The 20,562-nt window shown below is 37.1% G+C and overlaps 1 protein-coding gene across 11 annotated transcripts in view; it reads right to left on the bottom strand.

Moving 5' to 3' along the window:
* Positions 1-20,562, bottom strand: part of DPP10 (dipeptidyl peptidase like 10) — a 725,696-nt gene that overhangs the window by 137,256 nt on the left and 567,878 nt on the right. Inside the window, exon 1 of one of the 11 annotated variants that reach the window (XM_072960852.1) lies at positions 11,424-11,473. The exons of the other annotated variants lie outside the window; for them this stretch is intronic. The gene's annotated coding sequence lies outside the window, so the exon portion shown is untranslated. Of the gene's footprint in view, positions 1-11,423; positions 11,474-20,562 lie in introns of those variants that run through there. 11 annotated transcript variants of the gene reach the window in all.

A 20,562-nucleotide genomic window follows, 5' to 3' on the forward strand; every position in this document is an offset into this window, starting at 1 on the left:
TCTACTGTTCGCCATCCCGTCCCTACATGGTATGTATGGTAAATCCATGCCGTGCGGGAGGTCAGCGGTACTCAAACTGAGTGAAAGTGTGCCATCTCTACAACTGAGTAGGCAAGGATGCTAACAGTCCCAAGAGGCAATGCTCTCTGTTTGAGACAGAACTTATTTGAATAAGAAAAGAAGCGTGAGTGACCAAGGAACCATATCGTATTATTTTTACTTGTGTGACTTCCCTAAGTTAGTCAGCTGCTTAAGCTGAAAATGATGTCATTGAAGGAAGCCGAAGGGAAAACCCGTAATTCCTTTTCCTTTGATATTCTGTCTTACACATCATTAAGTCAAAGGTAGAGACTGTTAGCCGAATATATGCATATCAAAAAGTGAAATAAAAACAGTTGACTTCATTCTGTTCAGCATTTCCTCTGCCAAGTAAGAAAGACTTTTGCACACACAGCTAAGAAGTATGAATCGTGTAACTTCAGTTCTACATACCAGATAAGAACTACTGTTTTCATTTACAAGTGGCATTGTACAATACAAGTATACATGCTAAAATTCATGCTAATAATTAAAATTTTAATTTATTTAGAATGACATTAAGTTGCAAACAATAGTAATAAAACCTCAACACCATGACAAGCTGAGAGAGAGAGACCATGGAGAAGAGGAAAAAAGTTTTATTTTAGTATCTTAATGGCGCTTTCTTCCTGCCTCTTGAACAAGGGATCTCGCATTTTCATTCTGCCCTGGGACCCACAATTTATGTCGCTCATCTGACGACCGCCCTGAGAATTAGATTTTGTTGGCATTATTTACTCTGGTGTGTTTCTCTCCTTGTATTTTCTTCAGGCATTCATTTAATTAAGTTCCATTTCAAACCATGTGAACAGAAAATCAGCTTTGGTGTCAAAATATTCGCAACAATAAAGAAACCTGATATTTAGGAGAGATCACGGTATCTACTGAAATGTTTTTTTATCCATCCAATTATTTTGGTTAAGAGGTGATGCCTTGAAAAGCAAGAGTCACTACCTCTAAATTCTCAGATGTACAGAATCAGACTGGTGAAGAGGTAAAAACATAAGGTTTAGAATTCAAAGGCCTAGAACGAATGATAGTTTTTTTCCACTCACCAATCATTTAACCTTTAGCAATATGCTTGAATGTGCTGAGCCTCAGTTTCTCCTTGTGCAAAGGGAAGGACTCCAACTAGATAATCCTTCAGTAGCTGCCAGTTAGAAATTGGCAATTATACATGGAAGATGCCCAGCACATTTTTCATATATAATTATATAGCAGGGTTTCAATAAATGAAAGCTATTATAAAATTCTATAACAACCTATTTCTTAAATTAACCTTCATGCTATGGATTTATATCCTTGGATGACATAATGACTACTTCATTCATGGACTGTTTGTGAGCACAAAGTGGCAAAACTAGAAATGATGACATACAAAAACATAAATAAATTCTTGAAATGACTCATTGCTTTTAGCACTTAGGATATGGTTAATTAATAAAAAGTCAAAACAGAAAGAAACTTGCCTGGGGCTGGCTGGTACAACTGACAAATGAAAGAACACTGATGAATTCACCCTTGCAACAATTACTGACTGAATTTCTTTTGTCAAATAGAGACTGAATGTCCTTGGACATTTCTCTGTGTAAGATAGAAACATCAATCCTATTGTAATTATTATATTCTTATTAAGGCCATCACCTTACATGTATGTGCATGCTATGGAAATACTGTCTCAGCATCAAATTCATAGTTATTTTAGAAAAAAGTTGGCTAAATCAAACCACCAACTTATGGTTAAATCAACACAATTGATGCAAATTTTATTTCTTCTCATATCTGAATGCAGCCTTAGGACCTCGAATGAATTACAGCTAAATATATACATACACACACATATATATATACGCAAAAGTGGACTGTATTTGCATTTTGAAGCTAATTGGAAATAGATTTAATTCTAAATTATGTTTTGTAAATCACTTTTAGTGTAGAAAAAAAAGAAAAAGCACTTCGTGGAAGATGGAAGGTGGAGTTGGTGAGGAAAACAGAGTTCTGGTTCCAGGTTTGCTAGAGGCTCACTGTACAACCTGGGACAATTCCCCCTCTCTGGTTCTTACATTTATATAATTATTTATAAAATGGGAGGTTGGACAACTTTCTTTCATGCTTAATATTCTCAGAAATTTTCATTTACTTCGTGATTCCATGTAAGGGAAATTTTATATATATATATATATATTTTTTTTTTTTGCAGAGCTTTTAGGCAATCCCATGTTACAAATAAAGGAGTATTCAAAGACAAAGACCACTAATTTTTTAATTAATGGAGAATTTCCTTCTTCAGTTATCTTTAGATTCAGTTCCTATAGATCTAATAGATTTGTTCCACCCAAGTTAACTGACAAGGTCATAACTTTGCAAACATCACACTTACTTGATTCAATCAGCATCAGTTAGGCCCTGATGATTGATAACAGCCAGTGCCTACCATGGGTCATAATTTATAGATGGTATTAACACTTTGAGGATTGAAATATAGCAAGTCATAACTAATGTTTGCTGACAAACTAAAATAAATATAAAAAGAGAGAGAGAGGTGTTAAGGCATCTAATTCATTCCTAAGAAAAAGGTTGTCAAGTAGAACTAAATATGTTAGGGAAAGAAATTTGGGCAGAGAAAGGAAAAGCAAATGGGTCAAACCAAGAGAATCATACAGTATTAACAAAAAGATACTGATGGGATGGTGGAAAGAAACCTCTGTAGAGTGCCTATCAATTATATTTATTTTAAGCAGTTTCAGTTGCCTTTTGCAGATCCCTGTTGCACTTACTAAGCTTGGAGGATAGAGATATGTTGCTAGCCATTTAAATATGTACTGCTAAACAGAGAACAACAACCCAGGATAGGGAAATTTTTTCCAAATAGAATAGATTTTACAATTTATCTTAAAAAATTAACATATTATCATCACATAAAATGTTGTTAGTTTTACTATCTTGGAATAATTCAATTTAGATATCACAGATAATATCTTAAATACTGAAAGAGAAAGAGGCAATATGAACATATGCTCTACTGTATATATGTGTGTGTATGTATATATAATGGAATACTACACAGCCATAAAAGAATGAAATTTTGCTATTTTCAACAACATGGATGGACTTGAAGGGTATTATGCTAAGTGAAATAAGTCAGACAGAGAAAGACAAGAGCTTTACCTTATAACTTACATGTGGAATCTAAAGCAAACAACAAAAAAACTGGTGAATATAACAAAAAAAGAAACAGACTCACAAATATGAAGAACAAACTAGGGGTTACCACTGGGGAGAGAGGAGGGTGAGGGACAAAATAGGGGTAGGAGGTAAACAGGTACAAACTATTATGTATAAAATAAATTAGCTTTAAGGATATATTGTACAAAACAGGGAATATGGCCCATATTTTATAACTATAAATGGAATATACCATTTCAAAATTTTGAGTCACTATGTTGCACATCTGTAACTTATATAACATCGTACATCAACTGTATCTCAATTTTAAAAAAGACAATAAAAAAGTAAGCATGTGTTATTTTTGTATTAAAAAATTAATCCTGAGAAGTTACTATTTTGATTTTTAAGCATAATTAGGTTTCAAAAACATGTAAGTACTCCTTTTGAGACAATGCATTAATGGACAAGGTGGCTGAGCCAGAAGGCCAAAGGTTTAATTTGGCATTACATGTTAACTTGGGGCCAACTAAGAGGAAACAAACAGCCTCTTGAAAGCATAGCAGGCCCTCCCGTAGTTTCCATACTTCGAGAAATCTTTCCTTTCTTAGAACACAGAATTGTGGCAGGAAGAATTCTAAAACACTTCCTTGGTGTATAAACCCTATATAATCCTTTCCCCTTGAGTATGATCAGAATCTGTAAATATAATAGGATTTCACTCACATGAGTGTGTGAGTATGCTACGCATGTGGCAAAGGCAAAAGGATTTTGCACAGTTTTAACTCCTTGTTAAGTTGCCTTTAAGTTAATCAAAAGGAGACTTTCCTGGGTAGGCTTCACCTAATCAAGTGAGCTCTTTTAAAACTGGGACTGGAGTTCAGAGACAGGAGTAGGAGCAGAAGACACTCAATTCTCCCGCTGACCTTGAAGCAGCAAAATGCTGTGTTATGAAGAGAGTCACATGACAGGGAATGGCAGGCAAACTCTAAAAGAAAGGCAGGCTGGGGCTGAGGGCTGCAGTCTTGCATGAATTCTGCCAATAACCAGCAAGTTTGGACGGGTCCCCAAGCCTCAGATAAGGCTGCAGCCCTGGCTGACACGTTGACTGCATCCTGGTGAGACCCTGAGCAGATGACGCAGCTGAGCTGTGCCTGGACTCCTGAACCCTGTAAACTGTGAGATAATAAATGTGTGTTGTTTCAAGTTGCTGAAAAGAAAAGTCATTCGTTTCACTGTCTTGGAATAATACAATCTAGATACCACATATAATGCCTTAAATATTGAAAGAGAAAAGGCAACACGGACATATGCTCTATCGAGATCTGCTGAGGAGAGTTCCCTTCAAGCACACATACATGCTTAATGTCTCCAAGATAATTTTTAATACTATTTATTTCTCGTTTAAAAAAAATAGTAAGCTCCAAACTTTAAACTTCAGACAGGAAAAGCAACTCAAATATGAACAGTACCTTGCAATGCATCACAGTCGTACTGACTTTCCCATAGTATTAATACCCTGTCACCAACTCCTTACCTTTCAGTCTTCTCTCCCCATTTTCCCCTAGAAACTTATTTGTTTTAAATAAAGAATGAATTCTCTGAAAACTAGAACCAACTCAGTTAGGGAAGTGTTGAGCAATTATATAATCAACTTCTTAATAATTTGTATATTTATTTTATTCTGTCATTGATTTAAGTAAGTGATTAGAATTTGAAAGAAATTAAAAAAAATAACCAAAGGAAGATAAGGACAAGGATCCATATGACTTGATAATTTACTTTTACATACCTGAACCGCTCACTCAGTAGAGACATTCAGAAGGAAACGCAGGATGGAGTAGACAAGGTGCGAGTGAGTATCATGGATGAGCAAGCACAAAATATGACTTTCGCAGATTCCAAATTTATATAATATGATTTAAGTTTTATATCTTTTGATACAAAACGTTTTCTAAAGGACTTGGTATACTTTGATCAAAGCCAAAAAATTTTTTACTCTGATACATGTACACTCTTCCCAAGTGCTTTTTAACATGTAGCACACAAGGAATACAGATTATGCATGTACTGAGTTGTTTAAAATTTGAGTCCCAGATTAGACTAGAACTTTCAACTGTGCTTATTTGCCCAAATACTTACAAAGACACCTACCAAAATGATGTATTTGGGACACTACAAATGTTACAAAATGACGATATATACTTCAGTAAAAAGGATAATGAGATCTAAACTTCAACCCACCTCTATCTCCAGGTGAATGCATTTACAAAACCACCACAGGGTGAAGTTCCAAAAAAATTTTTTTTAATTGCGCTTCAAATATTTACTCGTAGGGAATGTTTACAAATAAATTCTAGAAAAGACAAGGGAAACTAGAGAATAAATGTACAATTTTTAAAAATTAGGAAAGTCAGGCTGCATTCCATGAAGAAATTCAATCAAAAGGTCAAAGTTGTGGGTATTAATGTTAGAAGACAGCTTTCTCTGTCTCTGATAATTACTCTTAATGAGTCTATCTGCTACTCCATCTTGTCTGTGCTAACATTTACTACACCTCCTTTGCCCTCTGCTGTCTTAATGGTGACAAAGAGGTTGCACATTGGGACTGAAAGATATTGATTGGTCTATAAACAATAAAGACCATTATCCTGCCTCTTAATGTGCAACCACACAAGAAAGTCACTTTTTTAAATGTAGAAAGAAGCCTATTGCATTTCCTTGTAACAAGATTATTTAAAACAAATTATTTAATTCATGCTTTTTGCGATGGCTATAAGAAAAACCCCTAGCCCCAAACAATGATTTTGTAGGAAACTATTCTGTTTGCTTAGGCAATCACTGCCATTCTGGTACATTTCTTGATCGTTCTGTTTTTGTATCCTTTGATACTTCTCTTTTTAAAGACCTTCCCCGAATAATAATTAAGAAAAATAATTAAGCTTCATGCTTATTTTCATCCAATGTGTTTATCTATTGACGTTCCAGTAGTGGGGAATTTTAATAAGGTTTTATCTCTCCTAATATTTAAAATAGAACAGGCAATTTGCTTTGATTTCTTATCTTTACTGCTGGGTTTGTAGCCTTCATTTGGGTATATTTAGAATTTATTTCTTATTTCTTTATATGAGTAACAAATTATAAACCACTTACGATGAACCTAATACTGTGCAGGGTATGGGGGAAGCAGCCTGGGATGGAGCTCATTCCCAGACTTAAGGAAATCAAATCAATTGACTAGCCTAATGTGTAAATAATTCTTATATAATTAGATACAATACAAAATGACTATTAGAGCGCTTTATGAGTTTTTAAATTTTACTATTAATAAAAAGGTTTTTAGAAAAAGCCATTTCGATAGTTTGCTGAGTGGATTTGGTATTCAGATTAAATTAAAATTGTTCTTACTAACTGGGTGACCTTGAGCAAGTCATTCAATCTCTCTAAGCTATAATTTCCACATCAATAAACTATGAATAGCAGAACCAAGGTTTGTTGTAAGAATTGAATGAAATAGTGAAGTAAAGACATTCTCTAAAGGGTTTGGCCAGAAACAGATAACCAAAAAACAGAGCTGTAATCACCATCACACTCCTCTTCTTCCTCATTGTATTATCATTCCCAGTATTGTCATGACCAACATACATTTGGCTTTCAAGGAAAGTCAGCTGAAAAGGGGGAGATGGAGTCATCTCAGCCAGAGAAGGAGTTTGAGCAGTGAACTGTGGATAGAATTTAGTGTATACAGAGGAAACTGGCAAGAAACGGGTCTGGAAATGAAAAGTAAGGCAGAATGTTAGGAGCATTCATGGTATAAAAAAGAGTTTGAATTTCATTTAGACAGTGGGGATTCCCTAAGACATTTTTAAGCATGTGCGTGACAATTAGATCCCTAGTTTTAAAAGCAAACTACTGGTTCTAACGAGGATGGACTGAAATGGGGTACAGCAGGAGAGGCTAGTGTAGCTTCCTCTGGGTAGCCATCATTTGTTGCTCTTAGGTAACTTTTAAATTATGTTTTCAACTTGTATGGACAAATTCTACTTCATGTTTTATCCAACTGTCTGATTCCTAAAACCCATACCTATTCCTGGAGATTCCTCAATTACTTGAGATAGGTGGATAAATCCTTTCCCATCATCTCACTTGCTCCGCTTTTCCTATATTGTCTTCTCTCTTGACCTCCTTTTGTATTTTGTTCTTTCAATTACCTGTAACAATGCTCTAAATTTGACTGACGGTCTCATTATTCATTGAAGAAATGTTTACTGTGTGTGAAGTAAGGACCAGACAGACTCCATTCTCATTTGTAAAACATAATTATAACCTTCATTTTGAGAATTCCTTTTTTAAGAGATTCTGCAAATATCTCCCTCCTTTGAAATTTACTGTGATGGTCAGTTTTCTGTGTCACCTTGACTGGGCCACGGGTGCTGAGTCCTTCGGTTAAACATTAGTCTCAGTGTGTCTCTGAGGGTGTTTATTTGAATCAATAGACTGAGCAAAGCATTTTGCCCGCGTCAGTGTGGGTGAACCTCATCCAATCCATTGAAGACATGAACAGAACAAAAGGCAGAATAAGAAAGAATTTGACATCTCTGACTGTCTGTCTTCAAACTGGGACATTGGTCTTCTCCTGCCTTTGGACTAGGGGAGGACTAGAACTTAAAACCATTGGCTTTCCAGGTACTCAGACCTTTGGACTTGGACTAGAATTATACAGTGGCCCTCCTGGGTCTTGAGCTTGGAGACTTCTCAGTCGTTGGACTTCTCAGTGTCTATAACTGTGTGAGTTTTTTCCTTATGAAGAATCTCTCTTTCTCTCTCATATATATGTATTATAAATCTCTATGAATATAAATAATACATAAATAATAGAAATAAACAATATCTGTTTCCAGCTTTGGTTGCTTACTGTATGTCAGGCCCTGTGCTGTATACTTCGTTTACCAAATAATTCATAATTTCCTTGGTTCTCAGTTTCTTCTTCTGTAAAAATGGGTATAATTATTGTACATAAATAATAAATTTACTGGGGTAGCTTAAATACATAAAATTGTATAAAGCACCTGGAGGAGTGCCTGGCATGTGCTCTGTACCCAATTAACATTAGCTATTTTTATTATTCATTATATCCTCACAAGACTCTATATTGTAGCTGAGAAAACCAGGCCTTGAAGATGAAAATTAAATTAGTCCAACATGACAGACAAAGTCAATTACAAGGTCCAGACTGGAATTCACGTATGTCTGAGTGTTAGGGCATGCTCTTCACCTATAGATGTCCTTTAAGTGCCGCACTCCAGAGAGTCTTTGAGAAAAGATCATTACTTTTTATAGCCAGAGAAACTCTAAAATCCAATTCAGGTTAACTCTGATAGCTTGAAGAATTGAATATGCCACTATTTGTTGGTAGAAAGATTGAAAATTTGCAAAACCTAAAAAATCTGTTCAACCATGGAAGTTATCTTCTCAATTTCTTTAAAGTTTTCAGTATAAATGGAGGCTAGAGAATATGGTTAAAGGAATATGCCACTTCTCTCTTTTTCTAAAACCTACATCCTGCGATCAAAGTTGACACAGAGGTCCAGCTCTCTCCACACTGACAGGCAGTGTGGCGTTACCTGTGGATCATCCTGGTCATATTCATTCCTTTTATCTTCCTGGAGGTGGGCAACCTTTTGGTCTCTAAAATAGCCACTTTGAAAAATCCATCAGTTCCTCCCTATCTTTCCAATTGCTTGCCTTGAATATGAAAATTACTTTTCTTCCTCTAATTGCTTAATAAAAATTAATTAACTTTCTACTTGGGTGAACCATTTTAGAAGATACTTCAGAGCGGAAAGGGAAAGGAGGACAACAGAAGGAATGAAAGCTCCTGCTTATAGTCTACGAAAGCTAATGTGGTACCCTACCTTTCACTTTCAGAATCATTAATTTTTGTCAAGTTTACCAATTAGAAAGACTAATTTAGATGTCAACTTCTATTATACAAATAGAGTTGAGTGAATCAGCATTGTTTTGCTGATTTGTTTTTTTTTTAATATAAACATGTGGTTTCCATTCATTTCTTCTTCCAAAAAAAAGTTTTATCCCTGTTTACTACTAGGTGATAGTGAAGACAGAGTTAGACAAGACTCAGACCCTTCCCTCAACTTTCTAATCATCTGTAAGAAAAAAGAAAAAAGAAAACCATGAAAACACCTGACACACCTGGATGAATCTGTTAGGTGGTGACACAGAACACTGTAAAGGTGGAACAGGGCTGTCTGTCTGGGGATTTGGGGCGGCACGATGTGAGGGGACACGGTGTGAGTGCTCCAAAATGAGTAGAAGTTCTTTCTTTCCTCCTTCTTTTGTTTTTGTTTAAGTGTTGCTGGAAGTGAAAGTCCGTGGGCAAAAGCAGGACCCCCAGGGGAGCAGGGAGTGCGTGAGGATGACTAGATTAGCCCCGCCAGAGCAGGAACCACCGTGGGGAGAGGAGAGCAGGGGAGGCTGGGGGCCGGGGAGGGGCAATGATGCACAGGACCAGTGCGCTAGTCTCAGGAAAAAAATAATTCTGAAAGCAATCCAAAGACATTCTATTTTTTTTTTCAGCAGGTAGGTTATATGACAAAATAAATGAGACAGAACAATCACTTTGGTAGCAATATGTGGAATGGATTAAAAGGAGAAACTATAGAGATAATGAGGCTTATAAATTAACACTTCAATTATTTTTTTGAAAAACACTAAAAATACAATTATCCTTCCTGGATGCCAAGTGCCTTGACTCCCTCATCATCCTGTGCCAGCATGTACCTTCATCCTGACAAATTTTCAAGATCAAGGAGATAAAAGTTGTCATGTCAAAAAAAGTTACTCAGTGAAAACTTTAAGATGTTCCCTGAAGTAATCACATTAATAGGAAATCTTTTGGCAGCACAAAGATTCAAGCTGAAGTGAATAAAAGACACTTTTGAGTATCTAACAACTTCTGGAAAAAAACACACCAGTGACTGAAATTCTGTATGGCTAAGATCTCTTGGTTCAAAATCTAATCTTAAAATGAGGCCATCAGAGAAGAAACTGAGTATCATAATATAATATATAAATTGAGTATTGTATATAATAATATAATATAATATAATATAATATAGAAATTACTTGTACCAACAAATTAATACAGGCCATATGAAAATACCATATACTGTTTTTTTAGTCTCTGCTTTCTGCCAACAAATTAGAAACTCATTGAATTTACACATTTGACAAGATGTGAACAAAAATATGTCTTGGTTCTAAGAGCAGCCAGTTTATTTTTGTAGGTATTATAGGTGGAAACAAAGTCTGTGGCTGCTTAGAAGCCAAATATAAGGATAGAGTGTAGAAAGAAGAATGGAGGTATATTTATTTTCTCACTATTTGAACTAATACAAATAACTAAAAAGTATATACTCTGAAAATATAAGGGACATTTCCATTCAAATTAAATAGTATAGAGCATAAAACATGGCATATATTACTTAAAAATCCACATGGTGAGGGAGTGTAAAATTTAATTAAATTATTTCCTTTTTTACCACTAAAAGCAGAACATTGTAAAACCCAAAGATTATTTTAAAGGGGTCTAAAAGCAACTTAATCTTATTTTAAAAGGTAATATAAAAGAATGAAAAAAATTAATAGGATGTTGATCAATGACTTCCTAAAAAAACCATGTTCCCAAATAAGGAGCATTTTGAAAGAGAAATAAAGACTTGACTACAAAAATATGAATATAGCCAATTTAAGCTGTAGTTTCTAAAACGTCTTTTGTGAAATGAATATTAACCATGAAATAAAATATTCCCCATAATAAATTCCCTTCTTACTTTGTGGATTGTCGCTTAATTCTGTCAAAGTCCATTATTATCCCTTTGATTGCTAATGAACTCAGAAAAAGTAACATAAGGATAGCTCCTCTTATTTATATTGAATATTTGACCCAAGCACTGTGGTCATTTATAAGCATTAATTCACCAATCCTTCCAAGGAAAGAGACACTATTTCCTGTCATTAATATTCTTGTTCTTGCTGTTGCACTGTTTCCTCCCATCTCTCCCCATGCCACTGCATTCTCTCAAGGTTTCACTCTTTTCTTCCCACTAGTGCTGGAAAGATACATTTTTAGGAGAATAATCATAATAACATGGGCTCACCTGTGCCGGTATCTGCCTAGTTTTAATTACTGCTTTGCTTTCCAACTGGGTTGGTGTCTCTGCTCCATTAATCTATTGGATTTGGCTCTTTCTTCCTTTGCTAGGCTCAGGGGAAACAAAGATGAATGGTGAGGAGCCTTCATATGATTTCAATTATTGTTTGCTCTGCAGCTGGGTTGGAGTCTCTCCTCCATTAATCTGTGAACTCTAGTCTTACTCCACCTATGTTTTCACAGGTTCTCATATAGGTGCTCCCCTCCCTTGGAGAAACTGATGTGAATTAGTTAGGACATTCTAGGCTTTACAAAGTTCTGAGGGATGACTTTTAAATAAAGGAATCATAAAGGCTCACCATACTTCCTGCTCTGGTGAAGCTTTCTCATGGCCCCTTAAGTGAGAAAGTGCTTTCATTTCTCTTGGGAGGCTGGGGGAAGGGTGGTCACTTGCAGTCCCTCTGGTCATACAAAGTAACAGCATAAAGATATCATGCATTATTTCTAACACAGCATTTATCCTGTTATATATTAATTATCTGTACTCCCTACAGCAAAGATCTTCCTTTGCATAACACAAAATCTGAAGTCCCTGTCACTGTACCTGGCAAATACTAGCCACTAAATTACTGTCTGTTGAAAACACAAATGAACGAGTGTGACAATTGTGTAGCTGCTTAGGGAGGTTTAGAAAGCTTCCCATAAGCCAGTATTTCATCCTCAGCCGCCTACTTCTGTGCCTGGAGTCCTAGAATTAGGAGTGCGCCTCTATGAGTCCTGCGCACTAAGTCGCTCATACCCATGACCGGGGCAGTCTTCCTCCTCCGACTGCTCCACACCAGGGAAAGCAAAGGCCCTGATGTCACTTCTTAGTCCCTGCTGCCTTCTTTCTTGTTTCTGTCCACACTTCTGGAGCCCAGAGCAACTGTAGATATATAAATAAATCTCTAGTCTCCAGAGTGAGGTGAATGATTTTCCTTCATGCCAATTTGATGGGAATAATTTTTTTATGGCTACTATAAAAGGAGTGCGTCTTCCTTCCTATTCATGAGCCACCACTTCTGATTGATTTATATACAATGATCTCCCTTCTCTGTTGAGACTGATCCAGGAGCAAGCAGCATGCACACAGCAGCAGAGGAAAAAAACTGCATTAGGAAGAGATTTTATAGAATTCTGCAAGTGCTAGATCTGAAAGGAACTTAGTACAATTCAACTTCTTCAATTTAGACAGGAGGAAACTGAAGATAAAGCTTTTCAGCTTTCTCAAAATTTGCTTTAAAGTAATTTTTTAAACTGCCAAAGTAAAATATATTGATAACAAGATTCATTCAGAAGACCTAATAATATTTTAAACTAGTGTCGAACAAAATCTTTCACTATAGCCACTCACATGATATTCTTTACCTGTTAGATGAAGTGGGCAAAGGAAATATCTAAATGTATACTAAATATACGCACACATAAAAAACACACACAACACATTCTCACCTTGTGTCTTAACCATACTGCATCCTACATCCCATGTATAGGACACTGGTGTTTCAGCACAGATAATAATGCAGATAGAACTGAATGGATTATCACAGGCCTCCTAAGAATCCATTTATTTTTTGTTTGTAGATCTTTGGTCTCTCATCTCTTAATTTTATTGATGTATTAGTGAATTCGCCCTATGTCAAGTCCTCAATTCTTTTTATACCAAGATAGGCTGTGTTCCCATTCACAGTGCTAATATCCTCATTATAAATATGTTTACAAGTCTAATCAGAATGTGTTATATTGTCTGACTTTCCTGGTCTTCATGAACATATTAGACCCGGGAGCAATGTGGCACAGTCTGATCTCCATCACTTTCAGACAGAAGTAGGACAAGTATAGTGAATGACTTACAATAAGCACTAAATAAAATCATAACTAGAAAGAGGAAAAGAGAACAGAATGTGCGTGCGTGCGTGCGCGCGCGCGCGCGTGTGTGTGTGTGTGTGTGTGAGAGAGAGATAGGGAGGGAAATGCATCTGCCAGTAAGTTATTAGTCAGGGTTACATACCTGGTCCATTTAACAAAAGCCAACCATAGGGGCTTAAAATACTCAAGCTCTCCCATATTTCCTGACTATGATACCCAGACTGTGCCTTTTGTCCCAATAATTACTGCCTCATGATCATGATATGGCTGTTCTAGTTTTACCTTAATGTTTTATGTAGGAAAAAGGGGGAAAAATGAGGTAGAAAGAGTTGGTAAACTTTCCTAGAAATCCCCAATAGATTTCTGCTTATAAAATATTGGAAGTATGTCATATGGTGAAGTCCTTTGCAAGGAAGGCTGGAAATTTAGAGATCTTTAAAATTGTGTTTTTCAAAATAGACAGAAGCCACTCTGAATGATATAAAGTTTTTTATAGTAAAGAAGAAGGGCATATGACCTAATGGCTTGGTGCAGGTGAGTTTCATTTTCCACAATTTCAGGCAGATCATTTCCCCTTCGTAACCCAAAATTTTACAGGAGGGAAATGAAGGGTTTAGTCTAAATAAGGGATTGCAAACCCATGTGTTTACAAAGTCCAGGTGGATGACATAAAACAACAGAGGCTGGGAGGGACTGTTCATGAAGCCCTGGGGATCACAGGACGCATCTGAAAGGGGATGTAGCTTCTCAGCTCCACCTGCTCATGGCCACGCAAGAATGTGCACCAGATCTACTAAATTTTCAAAATAAATTGAAAATTACCATCTTTGTGTCAAACCTCACCAATTGAATCTTAGTTGGCAACTAATTAGTTGGCAAAACACATGTGGGGGTTGGCCTTGGCCATTCAGAAAAGAGTTTAGTCCTTCAAGGCAATATCAATCCTCAGGATCCTTTTAAGTCAAACAGCCTGTGACTGAGCTTCCTTTCCAACTCCGTTACAGGACAGCTTCCATAGAGTCACCAAGGAGAACACTTAAAGTAATAGGGGGCGATGCCATCAGCCTGAATAGGGGGCGATGCCAGCAAGTCCATGAGGTTGGACATGTTGGTATTTCAACATAAATAATTACAGCTTTGGTGAGTATTGTTTACACAAACTATTAAATTATGAGGACTTATACTGGCTGCCAAACTCCACCTCACATAACCACTGCTATTCAATAAATAACTAAACTAAGAAAATGTTTCTTTCCTGTAGGTTAGACACGGTAATGTTTTTGTTACTTATGTGGTGGTTAACCACGGTTGGTTTACACCAGGGAACTGGATTTAGCAATGTTAAGTGTACTGCAGAGAATCAAAATCACCCAGTTGGCCAATGAGGTGCTGATGAGGTCAGTGATGATGACAATAACAGGAGAACAGCAGCAAAGATGAGCATGAGAACTATGTGAAGAATCTCTATGTAAACTCCTAACACATGCTTTCACCAAATATTCCAAACAGGAGTCTTCAGGAGATGATGTGCCTTGTCCCAAGCTGATATGACCATTCACAAAATAACTAAGCTCATCAGAGTCTGGTACCTAGTAAGAACACATACGTATTAGTTAAGGTTTACCTTAACAAAAACAAAGACCTGGGGACAGGACTCATGGCATTTCATGGGACAAAAAAAACCTGTGATCAGCTTTTAAAAAGTATGCTGAATATAGATATATTTTCAGGCAAAAATTAATGCTATGAAGAGTCCAAGGAATTCTTGTAAGTTTAAAAGGCCCTTGGAGGATAATTCTATTCATACAATTTCGTATGTGCCCTATCCCCCCAATATTGTCTGATTTTCTAAGTTAGCCACCTTACCATGGTTTCATTTTTATTCCCCCTTTCGAAATCTTTGTGCAGAATATGTATTTCATAATCTACACAGGTAGACCCCTTGAGCCTTCCATTTTACTGTCTCTCTGCAATTTTTTCATGCTATTACCGTTCCTTATTGGCAATCAGGTTAACTATAAAATACAATGAGTTGATTCTTTAAATTCTCTATGCCGCCAAAGTAGCCAATGTCACAGTGGAGTGTCTTGAGCAATTAAGAAGAAAAATTGTGCTGAGCGTAACTTTGAACTACAGGGATAAGCTGTACCTACTCTAACAGCTTATATAAGCCTAACCCACAATGGCCATCAATTTCACGGAATACTAATGTCACATTTGCTCTTTCTACCTTTTTTTCCCAGGTAATTTTATTTTTAGGGCCAAGTCTGACTTTAATTGGTAAATCAGAGGAAATGAACTAAGTTGAGTTTATTCCTTCATTTTTTTCTTAATATATGTTAAATAATTTAAATGGCTTCATATTTCATGGAGCATTACTCATCTTTTGCTTCTTAGTAGCAATCTACTGACAGGCTTTCAGAAGTGACAGATAGGGCCAATATCTTTAATTGAATTAACGACCGAATAAATATCTGGACAAGTTGTGTAAACTTTTCTCAGTGGTGTATTTTAAACCCATAATCAGAAATACGTCTGTATTAGTCAGTGTTCTCCAGAAAAAACAGAACCAGCAGGATGTTGATAAAATGCTACTGATGACGTAGTTATTTTAAAGGATTGGCTCACATGGCTGTAGAGGGTTGGCAAGTCTAAAAATTGGGGGCGTAGGCTGACCGTCTGGGGACTCAGAGAAAAGATGCAGTTGGTGTCCTAAGCCAGTCTGCTGGCAGAATTCCTTCCTGCTCAGAGGAGGTCAGTCTTTGTTCTTTCAGGCCCTCAGTGGATTGGAGAAGGCCCATTTACTTTATGGAGAACACTCCACTTTCTCAAAGTCTTCTTATTTAAACATCAACCTCATCCAAAGGAACACCTTCACAGGAACACCCAGAATAATGTTTCACCAAACATCTGGGCACCGTGGTCCAGACAAGTTGACCCGTAAAATTAAACATCACAGTATCTTAACTGTTAAACACCATCAAATTGTATCGATGAGGCTTGTCTTTCTATTTAAATGTGTGCCCACCTTGAAAACAGAAACTATATTTTGCTTCGAGTTATAATAATATAATGTGCAAATAACATTTATAATTATTTTATCTAGCACCTGCAAATCCAGTAACTTGGAAACTAATGTCCTTTTCAGCCTTCCTCAGTGTGCAGCAGAGGATTATTTTTAAGTGATCAACTTAAATCCTGCATGAGCTTTCTGCTCATTACTCCATGTGCCTAAGGGAGAAGCTGGTTCCAAGGCCAACTAGTATCCTCTGTTTCATTATTTCAGACCCTGTGGCTGAAAAACATAATGCTTCTTAAGACAATGATATATTGGGTAACATAAAAAAAGGTTTTCATTGCAGCCATCCATATCCCATAATTTCCCTGAACCTGCCAGTTACTGAGCTATCACATAGAAGTGAATCCCTCGCATTTGTTTATTCATTTATTCAACATGTGCAATGAACCCACCATCTGATAGATACTCTTCCAGGATCTAGTGATACAACAAAGGCATTATCCTTACTGAGCTTACGCGTAAGTAGCAGGAAACCAATAATGAACACATAAACTAGTAGGCAAGTACATTTAAGTAGTGGTAAGTACTTTGAAGAAGAGGGTCATGGGAGAGAGAAGTTTAGACTAATTGAATTAGGCTGGTTGAAAGAGGTTTCTCTGAAGAGGTAACACATGAACAAAATGGAAGGGGCAAAGATCAAGGTAGGAATGAATTGGGCACATGTGATGATAGGAAAGCAAGTGTGTGATGCTGGAAAGGACAGAACTAAAGGGACACTGGGAGGAGATGTGACCTGGAAAAACAGGTGAGGACAAATCATGTAGGGCCCTGAAGCCACGGCACAACTTGGACTGATACATTCTTACTGCAGGGGAACGATAGGTTCTGAATGACTTGAGTAGATAATTGGACCCTTGAGGAAGCAGACAGCACAAAAGGAGCTTGTTTAGGATGCTGTTAGTAAGCCAGTGAGACATGATGGCTTGGGCTAGTAGAGATAGCAAAAAGCATCCAGATTTGAGATATCAGAACCAATGAAATTGTTGCCAATGTAAAAGTGCTTCCCTATATGCTGTATGTACATCATATAATATATATAACTCTCTGTATTTTCAAAGCCATTTTACAATTTTTATCTTGTCTTATCCTCCTCCTCAGCAGGAATTCAGCAAGATATGGGAAGGAAGATAGCTTTACCATAATTTAGCGAATGGATAGTGACAGAATAAAATTAAGGCTGAGGGACTAAAACTTTGTGTTTCATTAATTAATCGTTTATCACATTCCCGTGTAAAGACCAGAGCCTGAAAAAAATATCTTTCATATAGAAAGAATTATCGAATTACCAAGACAACTCAAACCAACTGGACCAGCTCTGATTGCAAGAAGTACCCAGCAACCCAGTATTTCCTGCAGTGCCTCCCAGCAGAGCCTAAATTAGAATACAGGCATTCGGGGTCACATTTCAGCGGCTACAGCCAGGCTTACCTCTAGGGCTGCAATCTGATTTCACAGATTTTTTGCTCACACTCACCTATGCCTTCAAAAAGACAAACAGTTCGGCCAAAATGAGTCCACAGTATTGCTCTCAAAAAGATAGGTAAAGAGAGTTAGCTTTTATTTACTAACTGTAAAATTGATACCATGTAAAGAAGCCATACTTCTTTTGAGAAGAAATGTGAACACCCCACATGCTAAGCACACACAAAGATGACAGTCATAGAGAGGACTTTTTTGTGGTAGGTGGTGGGTCCACAGAGAGGGAGGAGACGGAACAGGAAACAGGACAAGTGGTCAAGTTCCCTTTGTCCTGGGAAGACTTTTCTCAGACTCTTCCTTTGTCTGTCATTTGCTGCTTGTTTGGGGGCAGGATGAGGCATCTCGGCCTCTAGGACTTTTCTTAGAAATCCACACAGACTAAGTTTAATGGGAGAATAACATTACTCCTTCCTGGAGGGGTCTCACTCATGTCTGTTTAGCAAGAAGGTACATAATTCAGCAAGTCTGGCCTTTTTTTTTTTTTTTTAACCACAGTCAACACCCCAAGGATACACTTTGGAGCCAAAAAGATCTAAATTAGAATATGGACTCGATTACTTACTAGATATATGACAAGAATAATTTATTTGCCATCTCTAGCCTCAATTTTCTCTTCTCCAAAAAATAGCAATCTCCATTTCAGTTTTTTTACAGCTTAATTTATTTTTCTGTGCCTCTATTTCAGTCACTGGTCTCAGTGAGGAAATACAGCAGTGCCTTCAAAGGACCTGGCATGTGCCTAGCATGAATTAGCCACTCCGCAAGTGTATGTTTCCAAACAACACTGTATAGAGGTACCATCTAAGAATCTTGCTAAAAAGGCAGATTTTTTTGAATCCTATCCCCAGAGATTCTGATTCCTGGGTATGCAAGGAAGTTCCAGAAATCTGTATTTTTAACAAGCACCTCAAAAGTTGCTGAAATTAATTTTCTTTTATGTTTGGAGAAACAAAGAAAAATGCAACAAATTTGACCTTCATTCATCTATGACCTCTTATCAGCTGGAGATAAGTCTTTCTTCACCTTGGCTCTTAGCACAAACTGACTCAACTTTGACTTTTTACATAGCATGACATAAAACATCAGGATAGAAGTCGTCTGCCTGGACACTTTTCTTCCTGTCTGTTCTCTTTTGGGTGATGGATTCTTTGTGTTTAGCACCTGACTTATTTCCCTGTATCCCATGATTGGTCTCTTTCTTCCTAGTTTGCCTACTATCTTAGATGCCTAATCACCCTAAATTACACGGAAATCATCAGCTTCTCACCAGAGTGGCTGGGTTGTTTCATCAGGCTAATACTAGGTGTACCATATTTCCAAAATACCCTATTTCTTGTGGTTCTAGCTAGAGATGACTGGAAGAAAAATATTTATTAGATATGGAAGGTGGACAAGAAACAGAAGCCACCACTTTCAGACGATTATCACAGGAAAGACACATGGATGGATGGACAGAGAGGTACAGAGCACATCCCCAGCCCATTCTCCTCTTTGAATCCAGAGCATCTTTCCAACTGTTGATCCTGCTGACCATTGGAAGCCTCAGACCTATCCCTGAGCACATGGCTGTGGACCCACAGAGGTGGCAGCTCCCCAAAGCAGCATTTTCTTATAGATTTTGCCTTAAGTGCCCTCTTCAGAGTTCCACTTTGAAGGTAGACAGCTTGCTTTCTTCCAATTCCCGGCAAGCTCTTCACTGCATACCTGAGCCAGTGCTATAGACAAACTTGTTAGTGATTTTCTTTCTAATCCTCCTTATTCCCCATTAAAGACTTTCACCTCCTCTGCTGCTCCTATATTTGTGTAGAGGGTAATTCCTATAATGAATCCCTACACCGACGATGATTTAACTAGCTCTGTCTTGTTGATGGAAATCAGATGAACACACTTACAAAACCAACTCAACTCTCACACTTTACAGTCCAGAGGGGAACATCAAAGGAAAACTCAGTAGGACAGCTGAGACCTAACATTATTTTAAATAGCATACCAGGTTATTTTGAGTGACCTATGGGGAAAATACATGGAATTCTTTGGGCATTCCTATTTTATTCCCAGAAATCAATACTGAAAGTTTAGTCACAGAACTTTTACCTGACATTTTAGCCTAGAATTCAAGAATTAAAAGAGGAAAAGCTGAATTCTCTCTCCTGGACTTCTGGTTTAAAGGCACTTGTATCTGCCCTTAGAGATAAATGCCAAGGCTGATTGAAATGTATAGATGAAGGAGAGATTACTGGTGCAAACCGTGTTAACCTTCTTACTGCATGGCTGGCCAAAAGAGTTCAGCCTTCCAAATTGCAATCACATATAACAACTCAGAATTAAATCACCCATTATCAACCCTTCAAGCACAGTCTTAGTAAATGTACACTTAGAATTCTGAGCAAGTTTTGACTGAACAAGAAATGTGCAATCAACTGATAGATCTCAAAGTCTCATGATACTTTTCTTTCCAAAGAATCACAAAGCAGCTCCCATTAAAATTAGGCAGAATCACAGATGCATATGAAACTGCATATATCAGAGATTTTCACAAGGCTTATTCAGTGGAAGAGTGATCTCTGAATTTCAAAGATTTTATTAACCTTCAGATTCTCATCTATGTCCTATACTTAAATCTAACATGGAATAAGATTTCTGGATATTATTTTATATGCCACAGTTTACTTTACACAAT

This window comes from Vicugna pacos, chromosome 5 (genome assembly GCF_048564905.1).
Source record: "Vicugna pacos chromosome 5, VicPac4, whole genome shotgun sequence".
Lineage (NCBI taxonomy): Eukaryota > Metazoa > Chordata > Mammalia > Artiodactyla > Camelidae > Vicugna > Vicugna pacos.